Source organism: Lissotriton helveticus, chromosome 7, assembly GCF_964261635.1.
Source record: "Lissotriton helveticus chromosome 7, aLisHel1.1, whole genome shotgun sequence".
Taxonomy (NCBI): Eukaryota; Metazoa; Chordata; class Amphibia; order Caudata; family Salamandridae; genus Lissotriton; species Lissotriton helveticus.
The window spans coordinates 1,893,006,496-1,893,032,589 of NC_136068.1; the positions used below are offsets into that span (position 1 = coordinate 1,893,006,496).

The following is a 26,094-nucleotide window of genomic DNA, read 5'->3' on the forward strand; positions in this document are numbered from 1 at the left end:
TTATATATATAAGAGCATGTGTTCCTTCCTTTCAGATAAGTAGTTGATCAGCAATGATGAATCCTTATTATCTGAATATTTAGCTGGCAGAGACTGTTATTCCATATTATGTCCATTTACCACTTAAATAATCCATTTCACTCTTGTTTTGATTGTACGTTTTTATTGAAAAGAGAAAAGACAGCCGACACGTGTTTCGCCCTATGTGGCGGATGATACCAGGGCCTTCGCAAGGCTAAACAATTTCATCAATCTTTTTGCTCAGGTTGCGGCGATAGACATTTCAATATATAAGTTGAACATCCAATTCTTTTTTTTTTTAAGAAAGAGTCCTCAGTGATTTCTTTTAAATCATGGTGGTTTAATGTGTGTCATAATCATAGACTTGATACTGCTTTTGTTTTCCCTACCCAGTTGGCAGCCAAACGTATAGATCTCTGGCTTCCTGTTACAATGTATTTAGATAATTGTAAGATTCGTTCATTTCGTCCATTACCTGCTCAGCAGGAAGTTTCCAAGCCTCCCTGATACCCTTGTCATTTCCCTTCTTCTTCAACATTATCTCCTGCAGATTCTATTTTGCATTTGCTTTATTGTTTAATCATTTTGTTTCTAATTGTTATGCTTGTATGCCCATGATAAGTTTGTTACTGTTGCCTTCATTATGAAGTTTATACTGCCCTTCTTCCTTTGTTTCCCCCTCCCTCCCCGTTTTCCCATTTGATTCTTTATGCTGTATTATGTTTGTTAAATTATTTATTATGTTTAATAAACTTCTTCTGAACAAAAAAAAAAAGAAAGAGTCCACAGTGGTCCTCGGTTTAATCAGTATTGGCAAGGGTCCCGCAATTGTAGCGGAGAGTCTGACATAAAAAGGTAGGTCTACTGTATGGAAATGCGTGAAAGGGTTGGTTTTGACTTTATTTCCATAATGTGCTGTTGTTAACTTTATTTCTATAATAAGCTGCTGTTGACAGCAGTTAATGTGAGATATAATCGATTAATGTAATGCTATGGCGATTTTGCTGAGAAGTCAATACAGAAAAATCAATACAAATATATCGAAAGAAACCTTACTCATACCATATTGTAAGATGCTTGGCTTAGTAAAATCAAGAATGTATGGAAAACGCTGGGGCAGTGAAATAATTTGTCTGCAACTGTTTTGAATACCTTTATTCATGAAAACGAATTTATCAGCAGGTTAAACATTCTTTGAAAAATTACAAGAAAAGCATATATATTTTAATAGATATAGACAGTTTTCAGATATAGCACACACCATAAGAGCTTCTGGTCTCCAAGATCCTACAAGTGATTAAATCAAATCCCAAAATATTGGTGGAAATTGCCCCGCACAGTAATTCGTTTGTCTGTAATGTTGAACATTATGATGTGGGCTGCCTGGAAAGGGACATGCTCCTTCATAGACATAATAGAAAGACAGTTTCAGATATGCAAATGCCTTGAATTCATAGGGGCAGATTTACAATAACTGGCGCATCCCTGCATATCAGCAGGGATGCGCCAGTTATTGTGCGTTACGGTGCCGCCACCATGGATGCGCCGCATTTACAATGCCGCGCACCATGGGGCAAAAATGGACAGATGCATGATGCATCTGTGCCGTAAAGGCGGCGCATTGCTGGAATTGCGTCCCAATCGCGACATAGCTCCAGCAATCCTTACGCCTGCTTCAAGCAGGTACAGGGTTTTAACGCCGCATGAGCTTAAAAGTGACTGAGTGTAGATTTCCCTCAGCCACTTTTAGGAGGCGTTCCTGCACCGGAACACCCCGCCCCCCCGCGCCGGAATGCCTACTTCTGGCGCAGGGCTTTACAACGTGATGCATCTCCCAGATGCGTCACTTTGTAAATAACCCGCAGCATGGCGCCTCTTTTGCGCCATCGCTGTGTCGCAAAAGTGACACAACGGTGGCATGAAAGAGGCGCAAGGGGCTTGTAAATCTGCCCCTTAGTTTCAATTGTTGGTGGGAGATTGGTTGAGTGTGTGAACTGTTTACAGTGAAACTTATACCGAGTGTTTGGAATGTTTTGCTTTGACCGGGTTCATAAACTGAGAATGTTGCGCATTTGAACTGTGCAGAGTAATTGCAATAATCTCAAACCGATAAACCGATCTGATATTATGTTTTTCTCAATCTTACTTTTGATGTAAGGGGCTTCTTGGCCATGTAAAGAGCGTCTCATTATATGCATTGTTTGGCAGTACATGTCTTGTATTTTACTTGAAGACAAGAGTTATCATGTTTTTAATATGCTGCTGTTAGATTATGTTTGTAAAATATATGTCTATGGTTAATTGTGCTGTTATCAGAGTTATTCTATGTTTCTATTTCAGGGAGCAGTCTGAGGCATTTCTGAGGAAAGTGGCACCTTTATTGTGCATGGAAGTTTAAACTGTGCTGTGGCCAGATGCTGCTGTTTTCACCTAAACATCAAAGGAACTGGACCCGAAGGAACAGATGTGGGTCTCAAACAGAGAGCTCTCTAAATTCTCAGAGCCATGAAACCAGTTCTTTATATCTGGTGTGTGCTGTCAAGCCTTTTATTAGTCGGAAAGAGAAGTATAAAGTTACATCCGTGAACAGCATCTAAAGGGAATCCACAACAGCGTACACCGGACTTTTTGTGTTGTTACACTTCACCATTGCATCTTTGAATTTCATTTTTGTACAGCTTTTTACCAAAAAATTACAACACTTTTTGAGAGTAGGAATTCCCCCACCAACCATCATAATTGTTAGGGAGTAAAGAGAAGCCGGCAGGATGGGAATGCGGTTTAGTTTGGCACAACTATTCCGTCTGCAAAGTGTGCGGGGTTCCCGCCCCTGCAGTCGATGACAATGCGTCGGGTGGTTTCTCTGCCCCTGTATTCGCAGGGGTGCACATCTGGATCGCCGTGGCAAGTGCAGGTCGTGACGTGGAAAGGCAGATTGCTCACTCTCATATTATTTCCATAAGGGCTCCCTGCCTTGCCGCAGACGGCTTGGATTTGGTTCGAGGTGGCATGGATGAAGGAGTTGGTTACTTTGCATTTTGGGTTTGGACGATCCTGGTTGGTCATACACCTCAGGTGCATCATTTTGTCACAATAGTCTCTGCCAGAAGTCTTTGGATTGTCATGATGTTGTCTGAGGAACTGTTGGTAAGCACTCTCTCCGGCACGTGGTCTGCAGTGTTGGTAGGCGCAAGTGACAGAAGCCACCGCCAGCAGCAGGACCGGGAAGTGTAGTGGTAGCAGAAACATGTCACCTGCAACTAACACTAAAAGGAGGAGAGAAGCAACATTAGACATGTGACGTATACCACTCATCAACCATTTCATAATTTCAAAACCTCAAAAGTATTGTAACAGCCAGGCGGCTATCATGGTCAAATATAATTGCTTTAGCCAGTCTAAAATAATGTTTGTATATTTAATTGAGGCACATCAAAGCAACGGATCTTTCTTTAAAATAGTGAGAACCGTTCTTCACCTACTGTATTTGATGATATTTCTTTTCATTGTCTCAGTTATATTGTCAATTACATCTTTATGCTCTATGCCATCAAGTGCAGACCTCAAGATGTTGGCCACATGCTTAACTTGCAAACTGGTGAGTGTCTTTCAGAAGGCATGAGAAAATATTTGAACTTAACTTTTGGAACTTAGCAGCTTATTCACAAGCCCCTTGCACTGCCAGTACATCACTTTTCATGACGCTCTGATAGAGCAGAGTGCAGAAGTATATCTACGAACCCAGGCAAAGCCACCCTGCGTCGCTTTTCATGGCCTCGTAGATATGGTGTGTGGCAACGCAGCACAAGTTGCTGCGTTGCTTTACACTGTGTCAGGAAGGCGTTCCCTGAGCATTGTGGTGGGTGTTCCCCTGCCACACCCATGGGTTATAACGCATCCCCAGATTTACAAGGATCTGTAAAGTTGGTAATGCATCAAAACTGTACGCCTCCCACAAAGCAGGTGAAACAAAGAGAAATATTTGTATTTCTCTTCGTTTTTTTCTTCCTTCTATATGTGCTGCATTCTATAGCACACGTAGAAAGAAGAACGCGCCTCTATGGATTGTTTTCATGCATGAAGTTGTCCCTGTATTTTCTGAGCATAAGTGAGCATGAGAGACTGAGCGAAAAGTACTGTACTGTTTTCCACGAATCCCTGAGGAATCTTGGTTGTCATGTCCAGTGGCTGCCAGAAACTACCTACACCACTGTATGATACAGGGGGTGGTAGTGGCACTGTAGAGCTAGCTGGTCTAATGGCTGACATATGCCGTCTGGACACAAAGCCCGCAGTTTAGGTCATCCAAAACAATCAGGTCCTGGGGATTCCTAGGAACTACACAGCAAGATGGACATTGGCTAATGCCTGCCTTTACAAAAGTTAAAGACAACTATGTTGTTTTTAGGTACACTTTGGTTGTGTTCTACATTACGCCTTGAGATATAAGTAAGTATTAGGTTCGATATTTTTTCTCTGCCTATTACTACTTTATTAAGGTAGTAATAGATAGGGAAACATGTTTTTAAGTTCCTATAATTTTTTTAAATGTACAGAGTACTGTGGTTAAAAAATGGGAAGAAAACATGGTAATACACTATATTTAAAAAAATATTATGCTACAGTGTATTTTAAATATATATTTAAATATGCACAAAAAAGTCTACGGAGTACCATGGTTATGTGAGCAAATTACAGCACTACTTAAAAACATTTTCACAAAACGTGCAGTTTTATGAAAAGTGCCATCAAAATATAAACAAAACTATGAAAACATTTCTCTACCAATTACCACTCTAATAACGTGGTAATAAGTAATAAAAGTAATGATCCTAATACTTACCTATATCAAAGACCATAGCCCAGAATTCAGTGAAACACAGAACGCAGCCCAACTGTGCTAAAAACTACATGACTGCCATTTACCTTTGGTAAACACAGCCATAAACCCTTTGTATACTGACTTCTCATCCTCATGTACCTCAGTATACCACAAACTTACAGCTGAATACCACTGCACACTATATAACAGATTGTATTAAAAACCTATGACTTTAACACTACTTACACTATTCACAAATACTACCAGAAATTACCATTTATACCTCATAATGTATATTCCGACAAATCTTTAATACACAAATGGGTATCCACTCACTGAATTTAGAAAACAGAGAGAGAAAGGGAAACAGCATGTATATGAGTTGCCACCGCCTTCAGATATTGGAAGAGGAGAAAACCTATTTTTTTTATGTATAACCCTCACTCACTCTAATAGTTGCATGCTTCATCATCGGGTTCACCTTGACTCCTATAAATCAGAGTGGGCTTAACTGTGTTCTAGGGAGCACTTTGTAAACAAATTGTCATACTGGTTAGGGTTTTTTAACATTAAGACGAATATCCCTAGTTCACGCCTAGGATCCCTTTATTGGTGGGGTGAACGGGCATAATGAAAATGAAAAGGGAGAAGGGCAATCAGGAGGCTGTGATCCCAAAACCTCCATATGTCAACATGTTTATGCCCTACGCTATTGGCCTGTGTGGGTCCAGGGCGTTTGTCAGGGTGTTACTAGAGAAACAATCCCCCACTAGCGTCACATTGTGATATTAACAAAAAAGAACATACAAGGTCGGAGGCTAACTCCTGTGTGTAGCAATCTAACAATGCAAATAGTTATAATTAAAAGATCTTACTTGCTGTTCCTTAGGAAATTATTCTGTATACAGAGTTTCAAGGAAAGCAGATTTTTTGTTGTTTATACTTTTCGCTTTTCATTTACTCAATTTGTAATCTCTTGTGGTAGCAGGTTTATGCATATTAGTACTGGCATATGCGAGTCTACTCAAGCCTGCTTGCCTCCTAAATATTTCAAAGTTTACATACCCATGATGGCCACATGGATGTGAAGAATAAATCAAGAATCCAACCCCCCCAATCCTCCATACCACCGGTGGTACTAGTGTTTGGGGAAGCAGTCACAAGAGAGTTGTAAGAATTACAACTAAATAGAAGAACTTTCCGGAATCTTACCAACCAGGAAAGAACAGCCCTCCCCTTGCTTTAGAAGAGCTCTCATATGTTAATAAAACCAGCGGACAAAGGCAGTGCTGTAGTATTCCAGAACTGAGATGACTAAAGGCCTGTGTTATCCTCATTTATGTCCGAAGGAACTACCAGATTTTCAAAATTGACCCTACACCATATTTAAACAACTTAATTAAGCGACTTATTGATGAAGTGCTGGGTAACTAATGGATTACTACAGAAGGGCGGGATTTTCTCATCAGCAGGGAATCAAGTACCCCTCTGTTCTATACACTCACAAAAATTCATACAAATGAAAAACCTCCTCCCAGCAGACCCATAGTGTCTGGTTTATATTCAATTTTCGAACCCTTATCACAATTCACGGATTGTTTCATCCGCCCACTAGTGAAGGAGATAAAATCCTGAGTACAGGACACAAAACACCTTCCGAATAACCTGCAAGACATAGATTACAACCCCTGTAAAATACACCATGCTATGTCTAGATTGAGAGGCACACAAGCGTACTTCAATAGGAAACCCTTCAAGTAATCAATGACCTCCTACTGGCACAAGACTGGAAATGGACAGCCCCAGTACACTGGATGATGCAGAAATTGCCCTCAAGGAGAACTTATTCAGATTTGTAGAACTGACATACTTACAATGCCATGGCACATCAAAGGGCAATATGTTTGCCTTGAGCCTGGCATGTTTGTATGTCAGTTAGTTTGATTATAACAACATTTGGACAAACAACACATACAAAAACGTAATCCGCCTGTGGAAAATATATATTAATGATAGTTGTGTGATCTGGCAAAGCACAGGCACAAACATTGCTGGTTTCTGAAGTGGCTAATTGGAAGGAACCCATTCCCCACTTTTACTCTAATTATAGACAGAAATAAAATATGCTTCCCGGACATCACCATCATGGCCAAAAATGTGAAACTGACAACTACTCTGTACCAAAAACCAACCGATCGCAATAGTCTCCTGCACTTCAACAGCGCACACCCCAGAGCACTACGGGATAACCTCCCAGTAAGTCAATTCCTGATAATTCTTAGGAACTGTACTGACCTTCAAAACTACAAAAAGGAAGCAGAATCTCTCTCTAATAGACAGAGGGAAAAGCCTTACTCCAAAAGTATCATCAAAAAAGCCCAAAATATTCTAAGAGAATTGGTGCTTGAAAATAACCCTAAAGAGGCAGCACTTTCAACTCAATGTCCAACTAGGTCAACAAGATTTTAAACACAAAGTGGCGTATTTTATCCTCTAGCAGTATTCAGCTTTTCAAACCTATGTTTTCTTTTAAAAAAAACAGAAACTCGCATAGTCTATGCCGTACTACTCCACCACAATCTCGTATGCTATTCCAGTGTATGCCACTTCACTCTACGCCACTGCACTCCACTCTACACCACTCCCCTCCACGCTATTCCACTCTACACCACTGCACTGTAACACACTCAACTCTTTGCCAGTCCTGGCTAAAAAATTCCTCTCAACACCAGGCCAATCTCTGCTACTCAACTCTAGTCCACTCCACTTTAAATTATTCCACTATACTCAACTCCACAGTGCATTACTCCACTCTAAGCCACTCTACGCTATGTCATTGGACAAGACTTCACTCTATGCCACTTCACTGTATGCTATTTCACTATATGCACTTCACTGTATGCACTCCACTCTTTGCTGGTCCACTATACGCTATTCCACCGTATGCCACTCCATTCTAAACCACACCACTGCATGCCACAATACACTATGCCATGGCACTTTACAATACGATGGTCTACGATACAACTCTTTATAAGATAACACTGTACAACACAACACTCTACTCCACTCCAGTCTACGCCACTCCAGTCATCTCTGCTCTACCACCCTTTACTTCACTCTACATCACTTTATGCCCCTCTTTTCTATCAAACTCTACTCCACTGCCCATGCACTTGTTATACCCTTACATATTATATATCCTATAGAATGTGCAATATTAGCAGTTATGAGACTAATGACATCTAAAAATAATATAATTTCTCAGAACATAATAAGTGGTGAAATGGTGAGTTAAAGGTAATGATTTGTAGTGATTGATGCAAGAAGAATGTGTATGGAGGTGCCAATGTACAGTAACTTGAAGATGATGCATACATTATAAATGTAAGAACTAATTAATGGCACATAATTTAGATATTTAAGTTATAACTATAACTTAATATTTCTCTAGTTTGTTTAGTCTAACTCCTTAAGTGTGGCCATCTGGCACTGGCTAATGGCCGCACTCCCTCCCCAGTGTGACTGGTGGAGATTTGACAACAATGGGGAGTGTTAGAAACAGGCTTCTGGTGCTTTGCACTACAGGCTTTCCTTTTGTTCTCCTGAGGCTGCTTTGCAAGAGCATCCTGGGCAGCCTGAGCTTTTGTTTTTGTTTTCAATAACTGTCAGCATGCAGGGAGCGGTGATGTCATTATATCATGAAAGCGAAAGTAATATGAGTTGAAGTAGAAACAATATTCCTACCACCCAGTGTTATCTAACTTGTGCCAATGAAAACATTGCATCACTTGTGTGGCTGGGACGAGTGCCCGTAATAGGAATGGATCTAACCAAGGTCAATAGAAGTGCCCTTGCAAGAGCTCTCATTGAGCTTGGTTGATACATTCCTGTCGCGGGTACTTGGCCCAGCCACATAAGTGGCACAACGTTTTATCGGCACAAATGGGGCAACACAAGGTGGTACCATTCTGGTGGATTTCTGTTGATTCCAGAAGTTTCGATTACAGAAATGTTAGGAAAATGAATGATCTGTGGCACATTTTAAGGTCTGAGGTTATTGTGGGAAGAAAACCCTCATGGGATTCATGCAAGGCACATCACCCTGGAATCCCCTGGATGTCTATTGTTTTAAAACATATCTATGGTTCATAGGTTTGTGTTGGTGGCACCACAGCATGGCCCTAAATACTGTGGCTACCATTAGTAGAGTACCATTCTTATCAGGGGAAATGTTGCAACTCAGAGTGGTAGGAAATGTGTTGCTAACCGTAGATTCAAGATTTATTTTAATACAAACATTTGAGAAAATAGTTCTTTTACTCAAAATTAGAGGTTTGCAATTCATTCTGGGTAAAAGAGAAAAATCAGAGAGGGAGCACAATTCACCCCACCTTGCTTTCTTCCATGAGCCAATTGTTTTAAAATATAACAGTTTGCGAGGTTGTCTCGGTACCAGCTGAGCTAAAATCCATAGCTACCAACTTTGTGAAAAAAGGTCAGTTTTGAATGGAAATGTTTGAAGTTGCATTTTGGACGGTTTCCTGTTGACAACCACTAGGCCTATCCACTGAAGAGAGAAACCAAATTCATTGGGAGACTTGCGGCAATGCTGGGTAGAATAAGGTGTGTTGCTCCCCACAGATTCCAGAATCTTCCATCACAGAAATGTGAAGAAAATACATTTTTTAGTCGAAGTCTGAGGTTTGCAAGAGATTTAGGTTACAAAGAAACTTGGTAAGAGCCATGCAAGTCACACCACCCTCGATTTGCCCTAGGTGTCTATATTTATAAATTGTGCATGCTTGCTGGGTTTCCCTAGCTGCAGGCTGAGCTAGGATACAGAATTCAATGCTACCCCCTTTACAGAAAATGGTTAGTTTTGAGTGGAAAAATGTGATGTACCCATGTTGAATTTTGGGCTATTTCCTGTTGTAGGCTCTAGATCTAGCCACACAAGTGAGGTACCATTTTCATCAGGAGGCTTGAGGGAATGCTGGGTAAGAGGAAGGTTGTGGTCACACAGATTCCAGAAATTTCCATCGCAGAAATATTAGACGTTTTTGTATTTTAGTCAAAGTTTGAGGTTTGCAAGGTATTCTGGGTAAATGAGTCTGTTAAGATCCATGTAAATCAATTTATTCTCGATTTCCCCCAGGTGTATATTTTTAAAAAATGTGCAAGATTAATAGATTTCCCTAGGTTTTGGCTGAGCAAGGCCTCATAATTCACACCTACTCACTTTTCAACAAAAGAGTCAGTTGTAAGTGGAAAATTGTTATGTACTCATATTTAAGTCAATTCATGTCGTGGGCACTAGTCCTTCCCACACAAAGGAGGTAACATTTTGCACCGGGAGACTTTGGGGGATACTGGGTAGAAGGAAGTTTGTGGATCCTATAGGGTCCAGAGATTTCCATCAAAGAAATTAAAGGAAATTTAATATAGTGGAATAGTGAGGCATGGTGTTTCATATAGTGAAAAGGTGTATTACAGAGTGTAGCGCCATGCTGTACAGTGGAGTAGCATGTCATACAGTACGGTAGAGTGTTGTGCAGTGGGGTATCATTGATTGTAATGTTGTGGAGTACAGTGGAGTCCACTGCCATAGCGTTGAGTAAAGTGTCGTAAAATGGCATAGATTGAAGTAGAGTGTTGTACAGTGCAGTTTAGGGCCAAACAGTGTTGTACAGTGGCACAGAGTGTAATAGAGTAGCAAAGTGCTGTTTTATACAGTACTGTAGAGAGTTGTAGAGTGGAGCAGCGTACATTGTAGTGTTGCACAGTGGCATACAGTGAGCTAAACTGACTTACAGTGTAGTAGAGGTAAAGTGAAGTGAGATAAACTGGAGTGGCACCCACTAGCATGGGGTAGATTGGAATAGCATAGAGTGGAGTGACATAACCTGTAGTAGTGTACAATGGAGTGACATAGAGTGGAGCTACGTACAGTGGAGTGGGGTAGAGGTAAATGGCATAGAGTGCAATAGCAAAAAGTTAAGTGGCCCAGAGTGTAGATGCATACAGTGGAATAGTGTATAGTGGAGTGGTGTGGAGTAGAGAAGGGTACAGTGATGTGGCATAGAGTAGAGTAGCATAGAGTGGAATGCTGCAGAGTGTCATATGGTACAGTGGAGTGTTATAGAGTGTAGTGGCACACAGTGTAGTGACATACAGTAGAATACCATACAATGAAGTGGTGTCAGAACACTAAGGAACAGAGGACCCTTACCGTACACTTGCACAGGAACAGAGATGCTAGTTCCCAACTCCCTCTCTCAGATTCCTCAGAGACCAATTAAAAATCACGTCTCTACACTACAGGGGTTTGGGTAGTGGATAAAATAACAAAAAACAGAAGAGACTGGCTCTTCTGGACCTCCGGATTTCCTTCACAGTACCTTTTCTTGTTTGTTCGTCCTATAGACTGTCTCTCGAAAGATACCTGAGGAAACTAACAGAGCACAATTACTTAGTACCTCGGTCTACTCTGTATCTATCTCTGTATCTTACTTTGTACCCTTGGAAATGACGTACCCCTAAATCCTTTTGAACTAGCCCCTCTTCATTGCTGTTGGCGACTGGCTGCCTGGTGTTCTGTTTTTCTTACTTTTTCTGTACAGGTTAACCTATGAATTATATGAGCATTCAGTAAATTAATAAAGTTAAGGCTAACCTAATAATTATTATTAATATTCTATTCATTAGCTCACCTACCAGTATATTTTAATGAAGTGTCTTCTATTCTTCTCTATATTAATGCGACAACTTGTTGTAAGATTTAGTCTTCTTATTTTCTTTTTTTGAATTGATTTTTCTAGCGATATTTGTTTCAACAATGTTCTTGTCTTCAAATAGTTAGTTTTATTTAATTACAAAGCCTTTTATTTTATTTTTCAGCTTGGTTTTTTAATAGAGTCTCTCATTGTTGAGGTAAGTTTTTCCTTATTTCTATGACTATGTTTTATTTCTCTAGTAACCTTCTTCTTCTGTTATTTTCTACAATAAACAAAATAATGTAACTTAGCTTTCAATGTGCTGGCTCCGTTTTTCTCTTTTCTCGCCCGCTAGGGGTTAACTCCTGTCATGAGTCACTGAAGCGGAGGAGTTACGTCATGGAGAATTCCTCGGACAAAGTCTTGCAGTCTTCAGACCAGGGAATAGAATATCGGGCAAGAAGTGAGGGAAAACAACGCTATCTACAATTCTACACTCAAGGTAACACGACTATAGCCTGGGAATTGCTGTTAGGGAATCTCTAAGACTTTACAGGAACAAGTGAAGTTCAGGTCCGAATTCGGGCAACACTTCGGTGAAGTGCGCACTTGTTAGGGAGAGCGCACTCCACCAAAACTCCACACAGGTGTGAGAATAAAAACTAGACTGCTACTGCGTTAGTTCCGTGGCAGCCATCTCAGAACTCCTCTTTTGCAGCAGAGCACTCCAAGTGTGATCTGTTGTGGGTTTTCCACTTCTCCTCTTCCAGCTTGGTTTCAAATAGGTGTACATCGAATTAACTACACGTGTCAAAGGTCTAGTGGTTCTGACAAGTGGCGAAGATTTGAGTGGTGTAGAATGGAGTGTGGTAGAGTGTAATAGCATACAGTGGAGTAGCGTAGAGTGCAGTGGAGTAGAGTGGCATTGAGTGCAGTGAGGTACAGTGTAGTGGCATAAAGTAGAATAACTCTTAGCGGAGGACATACAGTAGAATAGCGTACAGTGGAGTAGCAAAAACTGAAATAGGGTACAATGGAGTAGTGTGGCATACAGGGGAGTGGTAGACACTGGAGGGGCATAAATTGGAATGGGTGAGGTGAAGTGATATAGAGTGCAGTAGTGTTCAGTGGAGTGGTGTACAGTGGAGTAATATGTCGTGGAGTACCGTTCTGACTTTCACTGCGTTCTGGGTTAGGGTCTTCTATATAGCTGTGTGTACGGTTTCATTGTTGTTCCCCACCCACTACCATTAAAATAAAATATTTACTGTTGGACTTGGCCCTTTTTGGTATGTTCACCCCTGAACATTTTGCCTTTTTCTGTAACCTGGTGTTACTGGTTTTAAGCCTCTGGGTAGAGTACAGTACAGTGGCATACATGGGAATGACACAGACTGGAGTGGCTTACAGAGAAGTGCGGTAGAGAGAAATAGCATACAATGGAGCTGCATAGAGTGTAGTGGCATCCAATGGAAGAGGATAGTGGAGTTTCTCACAGTGGACTGCCAAACAGTGGAATAGCGTACAATGGAGTGGTGTAGAGTTGAGTGGTATATAGTGGAATAGCATATAATGCTGTAGTATTCTGTGGAATGGCGTACTGTTGAGTGGCATAGACTGGAGTGGTGTATAGTGGAGTTGGGTAGAGTGGAATACCAAACAGTGGAGTGACATAGGATGAAGTTGCACACAGTGTAATAGCATACTGAGGAGTAGCTGTATTTAACATTTGTAAAGGCAGTCGTCAGCCAATCGCCTAATGCTTTGTCATCGCTATGCACCACAGAAGAGTGAAATAGGGTAGACTGGAGAAGCATACAGTTGAATAGCGTGGAGTGGAGTACAATGGGATGGGGTGGAGTGGAATATCGTGGAGTGGAGTAGCGTAGAGTGGAGTAGCGTAGAGTGGAGTGGTGTAGACTGGAATAGTGTACTTTGGAGCGGTGAAGAGTGGAATAGCTTAGACATATTTAGAAAAACATATTTTCCCTTACAAACAAAACATACACTACATTAACATTAGAAATTCTAAAGTTGCTGTCATAATTTTCATGTATAGTATATGCACTACCTTCAAATTATTAGAAGTAACAAACCTCCATATGCACTCTTTCAAGTTTGCTAACTGTTGGAGTGGTGTGGGGTGGGGTTGGGTTGATTGGAACAACATACAGTGCACTAGCATACACTGGAGTATAGTGGAGTGACACAGAGTGAAATAGTGTTCAGCAGATTAGCATACAATGGAGAGGCATAAACTGAAGTGTTGATTTTGGAACGGTGTACATTGGAGCAGGGTAGAGAGGAACAGCATACAGTCGAGTGGCATAGAGTAGATGGAGGGGCGTCCAATAAAATAGCACAGAATGGAGACTCATAGAGTGAAATGAGTGGAGTGGAGGGGAGTATATTAGTGTACAGTGGAGTGGCATACCGTAGAATACCATACAGTCGAGTGTCATAGAGTGGAGTGGCATACATTCGAGTGGCGTTGAGTGGAGTTGCATAGAGTTGAATAGTGCTCAGAAGAGTGATGTATAGTGGAGTGGGGAATGGTGTAGTGGCGTATAGTGGAGTGGTGTGAAGTGAAGTTGCAAACCGTGGAATAGAGTTTAGTGAAGTGGCATAGACTGGAGTGGCATACAGTGGAGTGGGGTAGATTAAAGTGGAGTGGCGTACAGTGCAGTAGCGTACACTGGAGTAACGTAGAGTGGAGTGCCTTACAGTTGAGTGGCATGCAGTAAAATATTGTACAGTGGACTGTCCTACAGTAGATTAGTACACAGTGGAATAGAGTAGAGTGTTGGGTTGTAAAATGTAGTGGCGTACAGTGGGGTAGCATAGACTGGAGTGGTGTACAGTTAAATGATGTAGATTACTATACAGTCTAGTGCTGTAGGGTAGAGTTGCGTACAGTGTAATAGACTAGAGTGGAGTATCGGAGAGTGGAGTGACATACAGTGAAGTGGCATAGATTGAAATGGCATACAATGAAGTGGCATAGAGTGCAGTGGCATAGAGAGCAATAGCTTAAAGTGAAGTGGCATATAGTTGAGTGGTTTAGAGTGGAGTGGTTTACAGTGTAATACTGTCCTATGGAGTGTTGTAGAATGGTGTGGCAAACAGTCAAATAATATGGAGTGGGGAGCCATACAGTAGAATGGTGCAGAGTAGAACTGCAAAAGTGGATTAGAATGCAGTACAATGGCATACAGTGGAATGACGTACACTAGAGAGGCATAGAGAGGAGTGGAGTAGAGTCAAATAGCATACCAGGGAGTGGCATAGGGTGGAGTTGAATACAGTGAAATAGAGTAGAGTGTCATACAGTGGACTACCTTACAGAGGAATAGCATACGGTGGGGTGGGTTAGAGAGGATAGCATAAAGTGGTGTATCATAGACTGGAGTAGCATACAGTGGAATGGTATACAGTGCAATAATGTAGAGTGGAGTGGAATACAGTGGAGTGGCATAGAGTGGAACAGCGTAGAATGGAGTAGTGTACAGTGCAGTTTTGTATAGTGGAGCGGTGTACAGTGGAGTGGGGTAGAGTGAAATAGTATAGAGTAGGGTAGTGCAAAGTAGAGTTGGGTTCAGTAGAATAGCATACACTAAAAACAGCATAGAGTAGTGTCCAGCAGATTAGAGTAGAGTAGAGCGGCATACAGTGGAGTGGCAGTGAGAAGAGTAATGTGGAGGTGAATTATATGTAGTGCAATATAGCATAGAGTGGAGTGGTGTTGAGTGGAGTGGCATACACTAAAGTGGCATGGAGTGCAATAACATAGATTGGAGTAGTGAAGAGTGTAGTGGCATACAATGGAATGGCATAGACCAGAGTATAGTACTATAAAGTATTGTAGACTGGAATTAACATACAGTAGAGGGGTACAGAGTGGAGTTGAATACAGTGAACTAGCATTGAGTGCAGTGGCAAAGAGTACTGTGGGGTCAATTGGAGTGGTATTGAATAGAGTGCAGTGCCTTACAGTGGAATAGCATATAGTGGAGTGGTGTAGAGTGGTGTGGTATAGACTGTAGTGACATTGAGTTGAATAGCATATAGTGGAGAGGTGTACAGTGAAGTGGCACACTGTAGAGTAGCATAGAGTGAAATAGTGCTGAGTTGAGGTGTGTGGACTGGAGTTACGTACAGTAGGATAGTGTAGAGTTGAGTAATGGTGAATGGAATAGCATAGGGTGGAGTGTTGTACAGTGATGTTCCATAAAATTGAATAGTGTAGCCTGGATTGGCATACAGTGTGGTGGCATACAGTAATGTTACATATTCTAGAGAGTTGTAAAGTAAAGGTACATACAGTGGTATAGCATACAGTAGAGTGTTGTCCAGGGTAATGGTGTAACAAGTAGTGAGTTAAAGTGGACTGCTCTACAGTGAATGCATTGATTGGAGTAGACTGGAGTGGCATAGAGTGCAGTTGTGTAGAGTGGAGTGAATGGACTGGCGTAGACTTGAGTGAGGTACAGTGAACTGGACTGAAGTACTGTGGAATAGGTACACTGGAGTAGTATGTAGTGGAATGATATAGAGTAGAATAGCACAGAGTGGAACTGGAAAGGGGTAGAGGGGAGTGGCGTAGAGTTGAGAGGCGCTGGGCCTGATTCACAGAACTAACTTAAGACAAAATACTAAACTAACTACTTTTGGCATTCACAGAAGTTAGGACTGTGTCTTAAGTTTGTCTTAAGACAGACTTAAGACAGACTTAAGACAAAATCCTAACTTAAGTCTGTCTTAAGACGAACTTAAGACAAAATCCTAACTTCTGTGAATACCAAAAGTAGTAAGTTTAGGATTTTGTCTTAAGTTAGTTCTGTGAATCGGGCCCATACAGTGGAGTAGCATTGAGTGGAGTGGCATGCAGTTGAGTAGCATACACTGGAAAGGGGTAGAGTCGAGTGGCGTAGAGTGGAAAGGTGTGCATTGAAGTATCATAGAGTGGAGTGGGGTACAGTGGAGTATCAAATACTGAAGTGGCACACAGTGGATTGAGGTAAATTGAGGTGGTGTACAGTGGAAAAGGCAGACTGGTGTTATGTAGAGAGGAAGGCAATAAAGTGGAACAGGATAGAATGGAGTGTTGTAGAGTGAAACTCCTTAGAGCAGAGTGTTGTAGAGTGAAGTGAGGTATACTGTAGTGTGGAGATTGTAGAGTCATACAGTGTAAAAGCGTACTGTGGAGAGGCGTGGAGTGGTGTGTTGTAAAGAGGAGAGGTGTACAGTGGAATAACATAGAGTGGAGTGGCGTAGAGTGGAGTAGCATAGAATGAAGTGGCTTACAGTTGAGTAGCATAGGCTGTAGTCGAATAATGTTCAGTGTACTGTTATACAGTTTAGTCAGGTAGAGTGGAGTAGCATATAGTGGAAATGTACACATTAAAATGGCATATAGAGTAGTGTTGTGCAATGGAATAGTGTGGAGTGTAGTAGCATAGGGTGGAGTGGAGTGGAGTTCAGTGGCACAGAGTTGAGTGGCATATGATGGAGTTGTGTACAGTGCAATAGTGTACAGTGGATTGTCGTACAGTGGGTTGATGCATAGTGGAGTAGCAAAAAGTAAAGTGGCATACAGTGGAGTTGCTCACAGTAGAATAGGCTTAAGGGGAGTAGCATTAAGTGGAGAAGCATAGGGTAGAGTGGTGTGGACTGTAGAGTATAATGGGGAGAGGAGTTAGCCTAACGGCTAAGGCGGTCGACCTTGAATCCGAGGTAACCGCGTTCGAGTTTCGGCAATGACCCTGAACAGCCTGTGATTCTGTGCAAATCACTTGCAGGCACATGTATCAATGTTGGTTTTTGTGATTCCTTAATTGCGATTTTTAAGTAATCGCAATTAAGGAAGCGCAAAAGCCTATGAATGTAGAAATCCCTTTAAAAAATATCGATTTCGAAGCATTCCATAATTGCGAGTCACAATTAAGGAATACCTCCCCATTCATTCCTATAGGCCTATGAATTGGACGACATTCTAAATTTGCGATTCTCAATCAGAGAATTGCAAATTGAGAATGCAATTTGAAGGGTGCCAGGGTGTCAAAAGGACACCCTGTTGCACCCCTGAAATTGATCTGTGCACATATGTTGCGCACACACATGCCCTAAGAGCATGTGTGTGTGCAACATGAAACTTTGAAAAATGCACAAATGTGCATTTTTCAAAGTTTTTGCAAATTACCATGAAGTTCACCTTCATGGTAATTTGCTCCCCCTAATTGCAAAATCGCAGATTTTTTTACTTTAATGCATTGCATTTAAGGTATCGCAAAATGCGATTCCTTAAATGCAATCGCAATTTGAGAACTCGCAATTAATTGCAGATTCTCAAATTGCGACGGCCTTGACCCTTGATGCATCGCAAAAGCTATTTTTGCGATCGCAAATGGCCGATTTTTGCGAATCGCACTGCTTGCGATCGCAAAAGGCTTTGATGCATGTGCCTGTTAATCTACCGGTGCCCAACAAAAAGGAAATATGTCCTCATGTATCGTAACTGGTGCCATGTAAAGCGCTTCGATACCCGATGCCTTCGGGTCAAGTTCGCGCTATATAAATCTCTGTAAAATAAATAAAGAATACAGCAGAGAGGTTTAGACTTGAGTAGTGAAACCCAGAGTGGGGGAGAGAGGAGTAGCCTACAGTGGATTGGCATATAATGGATTGGCATAGAGTAGAATGTCGTAGAGTGGAGTTGTGCAGAGTGCAATAGTGTAGACTGGAGTGGCTTAGTGTGAAGTGTGGTGATTGAAACATATGTGGTGTGAAACTGCATGTACATACACAGATGTAATTTGGCTGGAATTTACATTGTGATATGTAAATAGTATTTATTGGTAGTATGTATGAAAAGTGTAGGCAGTGGTAAACTTATAAGTTCTAAAAAACTTAATTATATAATGTGCCACAATATTCCACAGTAATTTAACTTTACCCCACATGCAGATGAGAAGGCCATATGAAATTGGTTGATGGCTGTGTTTACTGAACATAAAAGGCAACCATGTAATTTTAACTATATTTTGGCTGTGATCTCAATTCTATGTTTCACACCATTCTGGCATGGGTCTTCAACTAAAGTAATTACTAGGTGTTATTGTTGTTTCTTACCTATCAACACATTATTAATTTGGTAATAGGTAGAGAAATGTATTTATACTTTTCTAAAGATTTTTTCAGCATTTTAGGTAGAACTGTTTATTTTAGTTTTTTAAGTAGTGCCATAATACATCAATATTATAGCATTAATCTGTCGACTTTTTAAAAATATTTTAATATGTTAAAAATCGGAAGAACACTGAAGTACACTATATTTGTAAAATATAGTTTAGTTCAGTGTATTTTAAATTATTTAACATATTTGTTTTGTAATTAAGTTCAAGTACCGGAATACTCCCAATGAAGTATCGTGGTGTGCTGTACATTTAAAAAATATATATAGAAACTTGTAAATCATATTCCCTACCAATTACCACTTTTAAAAAGAAGTTATAGGTGGGGAAAATAAAAAATCTAATACTTATCTATATCTAAGGTCGTAGTGCAGAAATCCTCCAAAGCGGACCCAAAAAAAATATCGTTACCTCTAACTTTTGTAAAGGCAGTCATTAGCCAATCACCTAATGCCTTGCCATCACTGTGTACTAGAGATGGAAAGTACTCCATCCCTAAAACACATACAAAACAAGCCCCTTGGTACAATAACGACTTCTTTGCAATAAAAAACATTGCAAGAAATTAGAAAGAAACTGGAGAAAGGAATTTGACCGGGCACCAAAATTTAAATATAAAGCTTCAATCAGATGCTATCACAATGAAAGAAAGAAAGCGCAGGCCAAATTCTGTGCAGAAGAAATCACTGATGCTTTGAACTCCCCAAAATAACTATTTAGAGTGGTTAAAACGCTATCCACTCCACTTGATAGTAACACCATTCCCCAAGCTACAAAAGAAAGATGTAACGATATAGCATCCTTCTTCCACAAAAAAAGTGACCAATATATTAATGATCAGTTCTGAAATCAGTCCCACACCGGTGCTAGGGGAGGTATCTAAGGGCAGGGATCTGCCACTGCCTCCAATTCTAGCAAAATTCCATACGCTTAATAAAGAGACAATCCATAATCTTATAAAGGCAACCAAATCCAGCTCTCCATTAAATCCCTCTCCCCCACATCCCTCATCCAAAGTAGCAGAGGTCATATTATCGTCACTTATGGAGCTTCTTAATTTCTCACTAGAGGTGAGCTTGGTCCCTAAGCAATGGAAGCATGCAGTAATTAGGCCACAATTGAAAAAACCTCAGCTAAATCCAGAAATCCTTGCCAATCTATGACCCATCGCATTACTCCTTTTTCTAGGAAAAGTACTAGAGAAACATGTCAATCGGACATTAGCAAACTTTCTGGAAAATGACAACATTCTTCATTCAACCCAGATGGGCATCCAAACCCACCATAGTATGGAAGCAGCACTTCTAGTAGTCAAACAGGAGCTCAAAGCTATACTGGATAACTGAGGCTCAGCCACAATCCTACTACTGGATTTAAGTGTGGCATTCGACACAGTGGATCACAAGATCCTAAGAGATAGACTTTGCAAGGTGGGAATTCAGGTCAAAGCATTAGATTGGCTCACCTCGTATCTGGTTGGGCAATTTGCTAGCAATGGACCACCAAGCAAATAAACTGTCTGACATCTGCTTCTCTTCACCCCAAATGGTCAGCAAGATACTGGTATTGGTCCCAGAGCATCTAAGGAAAACGGTAATTGAATCCCTCATAGTTTCCCAGCTGGATTATGGAAACTCACGGTATGTGGGCGCACCATCATATGTAATAAAGAGACTTCAGACTGTGCAAAATGCACCAGCAAGGCTCCTTCTAATGGTTCCTGGTTATTTTGCTGCAAGAGAACCCCATAAATAGCTACATTGGCTCCCAATAGAGGAAAGGATTAAGTTTAAATCCCTCTCTATTGCTCACAGGTACACAACAAGGGCACAGTAAAGCTCAGAGATTTGGTAACCACTTATGTTCTAACTAGGCACCTGAGATCTTCACATCTTCCTTTTCTCAGTATAACCATGGTAAAAATGATGCGATAGGAAGGAAAATTGTTTGCACACGTAGTTCAGAAATTGTGGAACAATCTTCCAACCAGTCTCACAGCACTGGAAAATGAACTTTCCTTCAGGAAGAAACTTAAGATATGGCTGTATCCCCGTTAATGTACCTGATGCCCTACTCTCAGGGCAGTACTCACTAGCGTGGGGAAACCTTAGGGTAGGCATACGCTTTACAAAACATAAACACATTCTACAGTACTTCAACAAACAACTGAAAAATTTCAAAAAATGTCCCTGCCTACAGCTATCACTAAGTTTAAATGCCTTATAATGTAAAAAATATTTATCTGTAACACCAAAAAGGATTATCGGCACACTATGATCTACAATCCTGGCAAATGTCTTGGAAATCTGACCTTGCTTTCAAACACTATGTGTGAGTACAAAGTCTATGGAAAAATGCAATGGTGCCCAAATGTGTTTTGAGACCGCCCTTTTATCTTTGCTCCTCCTTGAACAATCAATGTAAAATATTCGATTGTCTGCCTATGTAGAAAAAGGAATAGGTCTTGGAAGCATCATAGAGCTTTTTCAAATGGGTGTAAAGTTATTAATGGTGGAAAATTGGAGGAAGACCCTTTGCTTTTAATGAAATTAATGGCTCAGGAGATGGGGTCTCTGTGGACTTTTTAATGCTCGGGGAGGGGGTCCCGTGGCTCCTTCCCATTCTGTTTACTTTTTCATAGCAGGAGATGGAGTCCCTGGGGTCTAAGTTGGCCTCTGGAAGGATTGGGTCTTTCGGCCCAAAATTGGCTCAGGGAGGGGACTGCACACACCTTTCCCTTCATTAATATACATTGCCCTGTGAGATAGCGTCACCAGGGCCCATAATTTGCTGGGCCAGGAACCTCTAATCATGCCCTATTACCTATATATATTAAAAATGATGGCAGCTGCCATTGTTTCTGTATTTTTGTCCTTATACTTTGGGATCCCACGTTATCATGGCAAAAAATGCTGTTCTTCCCCCAGAGGGTCTAGGGGGGCATGGTATCTCTATCCTGCCCCCTTAAAATGCTTTTTAAATATGAAGTCCCGGAGTCCTGTAAAGGCTGCAAGCAACATTGTTCTCATTTTGATTGCATCCTGTCAGAGCACTCTTGGGAGAGAGATGGCCCAATGGAAAAGAGCCAGATATACAAATATAAATATTTTGTACCCAAATTACTGAATGAATTTAGACCAATTCATTAGCAAGCACAATCTGCCCACCAACATCTAGCTTCCTGCCAACTTTGGTATAATTCCTTTCAGCAGTTCTTGCAGTAGCGCTGCTTAAAGAAGTCTATGGGAAATTCATGAGGAACTTTGCTTTTGGGTCTCCCCTTTCACTTGGCATTGCTTGACGGCTCACACCAAAACTTTCCAGAAAGGAACTGAAGTGAATTTAAGGTAGTTTTAGTTAGGGCCAAAGTTTCAATAGGAAAAGTGTTTTATGTTTTGCAGAAACATTAGTGCCACTTCACGAATCTCGACAAATGGTTCACAAAACTTCCCCTTTTTTGGTTCAGCTGCTGTATTGAACGTCTTGGGGTGATCCGTCGAGCCGAGGCTAAGAAAAACGGGGGTCCCAAAATGTGTTTTCTCCAGGTTAAGTCTATAGGGATTTTTAATGTTTGAACACAACTACAGCTAGAACTGCTGAACAGAATTAGGCCAAATTTGGCAAAAAACTAAATGTTGGTCCAGAAAGTGTGCATTTGGTGATTTGCTGTAAATTAATTCAGTATTTTTTCATATACCCATCTAAAAAAATATAGATGTCTGGGGATGCGAGTCCTTGCAGTGGACTCGCGAATCCCACTATAATTTGATTGACTGCCAACACTTCACCAGGAAATGTTGGCAGCCATCTTGGGACTCGGCTTAAAACTGAGTCCCAGAAATGTTGTTTAAAAAAAGGAAAGGACACAGGGTAAGAATACCCTGACCACCCAGATGTAGAGGGCAGGTTGCTGAGGGAACCTGTGGGATACAGACTGTGGGGTAAAGGTAACATCTCAGATAAACTCTCATAGGCCTCATTTGCGCCTTAAAAATGTGTTATGTTCATATATTAAAAAACATCTGCCAGGTCTCAAGTATATTTTGTGTGGTCATTGTTAACCTTTCGTTTGTACAGTGTGCTCCTTTAGAGAAAATAGTTGTTCAATTGTTCAAAATGTATCAGTCACAAATAATGCTACTCAATCTCAATGTACACATTTGTCAGCCACTGCATCTGTTTCATAAAATTTGCTTTTTTAGAATTCAGTAAACGTTAATAGCATGGCTAATGAGGATGAATCCATTACTCTCAGCGTTAAATTGAGACCCTAACTGGTATGAGATAAAATTATAACATTTTGCGACAGATAAGGACTGGCCACCCTGTCAATGTACCCGGTCCACAATAGCATTGTCTATTTTTACATTCAGGCACATCTCTGCTGCTCTGTTGCACCTGCCAGCGTCTACTGTTTTTGTGCCTGTCTAATTGTGTTGCTTTGCTGTGCCCATCATGTGTTTTTTAAATTTTCAGTATTCCTGATGGGCAGTTACGCAGGACCAGATGCAACTGCAGCAAGAATTTCATACATACAGAATCCTCAAACACATCAAGAAGGAAAGTAAACAAACTGACTATCACCAGATTCATACCACTTTCAATTAACCCTTTAAGTGCTGCCGTCGGCCAACGGTCGTCACGGGCACTACCTCCCCAGTGCTGCGTGCGACCGTTGGACGTCCATTCAGCACTGGATAATGGACAGCGCAGCACTGGGGAGGTATATTTACGAAGCTCCTAAGGTGTTAAGGATGAATCAACATCAAGAATTCTTTTTCCAAACGTTGTGAAATTGGATAACATCATAATGAGGAAAAGTTTCCCCACGTTAACCAGCCACATATCATACAGACAAAGCCGTAATGAACCTGGGGCCAGATGTATGACCCGTTTTGGCATGTGCAAACGGGGTTGTGAACCCGTTTATGCATGCAAAAACATATTGGGTCATGTACATAGCCTATTTTGCGAGTCGCAGGTTTTTTGTGACTCGCTAAATAGGTTTTGCGACTCGCTATTTGGTAGGAGCGTTCCCTTCCAAATAGCGAGTCTGAAAAAAATGTACTAATGTTTTGCGACCGCAACTGCGGTCGCAAAACACTCGCAATTACCACCCACTCTAAGTAGGTGTTGATGCATTTGCAAATGAGAAGGGGTCCCTAGGATACCCCTTCCCATTTGCATATGCAAGCAAAATAATGTTTAGAGGGCAGGCAGTGGTCCCAGGGACCACTGCCTGCCCTTAAAAAATGAAACGGAAACGTTTCATTTGTTTTGTTTTTAAATGCATCCCATTTTACCTAAAGGAAAACAGGCTGCATTTAGAAAAAATTGAAAAACTGCGTTATTAAAAAGCAGTCCCAGACACGGTGGGCTGCTGAGCCCAGCAGGCCACCATTCCTGGGAGGGCCTGTCATTCCCGGTGGGCTCGCAAATCGCAAGAGGGTCAGTAATATTCATGAGCCTCGCAATTTGCGACCCCATTGGGAATCGCAAAACAGTGTGAACACACTGTTGTACATTTCATTTAGCGCCTCGCAATTTGCGCCTCGGAATGTGTCGCAAATTGCACAGCGCTAAATGAAAAGGTCGTACATCTGTCCCCTGGCCATCTCAATACACGAGACACCAGCACCAGGCTTCACCCATCAGTAGGCTTTTATAAGTGTGGGAATTGTACATGGTTGCAAGAATAGAGGTACGGTAGAGAGTACAGGCTACCCAGAGCAAAGAAGAAACATATAAATGGCTCTTCAACGTCCAGTGCCCATCTGATTTGTCTTGTAATGGTGGCACTATTTTGTTCCATGTGGGAATGTGATCTTGAACACATGAGCAACATAGGAAATCAGACCCACCTTATCCAGTTACTGAGAATTCAACTCTGAATGTGCACATGTCTTATGCACTGGCAGGGTCCTGAGGAGTCAGAGATGGCACTCAGGAGAAGCCCCTCATGTGATACCAATCAGGAGGCTAGAGCCCACCAATGCCATCACCCTGAACACCAAACATCTGCAGGTCACATGGTTGACGTCACTGGACTTCCCTTTGCACCTCCATCTGTGTTCTGTATTTTGTGGGTACAGTATTTACTTGCCTTGTAGCATTTATTCAAATAATTTTTATTGAGAAAGAAAAAAGAAAATGCAAAGTAATAGACACAAAATCAACAAGTACATGAAATGAGCTACATGCGATTAATGCTTGTAGCATTAACTGCATTATGCGGAAAACTTCAACATGACGTAAATTGATGCTCCATGGAGCACTTTGATAGTTATCATGTCCTAACTTCCTAGTTGTTGGCAAAGGAATCAGTCAACACATGTGTCCTGCTCCCCTGCAGTCTGCTCTCTTCATCTACACATAGATTCCTTAATCCCACTGAGCCAACCTTGGGTTGGTTTGCAGCACTAGCATTGGACAAAAAATGAAGATAGAGAAAATGTGCAAAAATACCAACAATAAACTCAATTTTTTCAACTTACCGACGGTTCACTCAACACCAGCGCGGGTCTCTGTGGTGCGTTAAAGACGGGTCTCTGGTGCCTCGAAGCCCCTCCACAGCTGGAAGCTTTTTATCCCCCTTATCCTGTCACGCCTCCAGGAAGAGGTTGCACAATTTATCGGACATCCCAACTTTACTGGGCTGCTGCCAAACTGTTGCTCGGAAAAACTCCTGTCCAGATTATTATGCAATGGCTCAGATTCCAGGGAACCGAAAATGAAGTGCAGAGCAGAGCACAGCTGTGCACAGCCATCAGTAACAGTGGACATGGAGTGCCTATTTGTTTTCGCATTTTTTCTTTTATTTTTTGGAATAATCCCTATTACTGCTTTTTTGACGTGAAAGTATAATTGTGGAGTTTCAGTGCTCGCTCTGTAGCCTTGAGTGACGCTTGGCTCCATGTTACTGAATGTGTAATAACTCAGAGGTCATAACCTTTCATGTCAGTTTCTACAGACTCTGTTTATTCTTCCGACAAGACCCAATCGGTAAACATCTTCCCTAACCGTTAAACAGTAATGCTTCGTGCCTTTGCTATGCGGACATAGGTGGGGGCAGCCTGGCCTGGTACCTCTGGTTCGAGGCCACAACACATGCAGTCTTAGTTGAGCACAAGACCCAGCATCCCAGCCTTCTATTGTAACAGGCTCTCTTATTTATTTAGTTATTTATTTATTTATTTAGGTTAAGATCAGAATCTGGGCTTCTATGGGAATTTACAAGAGCATATTATCAAGCCCATTATCGCCACTTTAGCGGCAGTTTCCTGCCGATAAAAGCGGCGATAATGTATCACCCTTTCTTGATAATATGGCCCATGCAATCTTAGTT

At 41.3% G+C, this 26,094-nt stretch overlaps 2 long non-coding RNA genes across 2 annotated transcripts; one reads left to right on the plus strand and one right to left on the minus strand.

The window, feature by feature from the left end:
* Positions 1-146: 146 nt before the first annotated feature.
* Positions 147-3,289, plus strand: LOC144770861 (uncharacterized). The gene is made up of 2 exons (XR_013599057.1): positions 147-336; positions 811-3,289. It is a non-coding gene; the product is annotated as an uncharacterized LOC144770861 (long non-coding RNA).
* On the minus strand, positions 1,162-25,392 carry LOC144770860 (uncharacterized). The gene is made up of 2 exons (XR_013599056.1): positions 25,244-25,392; positions 1,162-3,287 (listed from the first exon to the last, which is right to left on the minus strand). It is a non-coding gene; the product is annotated as an uncharacterized LOC144770860 (long non-coding RNA).
* Between the last annotated feature and the right edge of the window lie 702 nt (positions 25,393-26,094).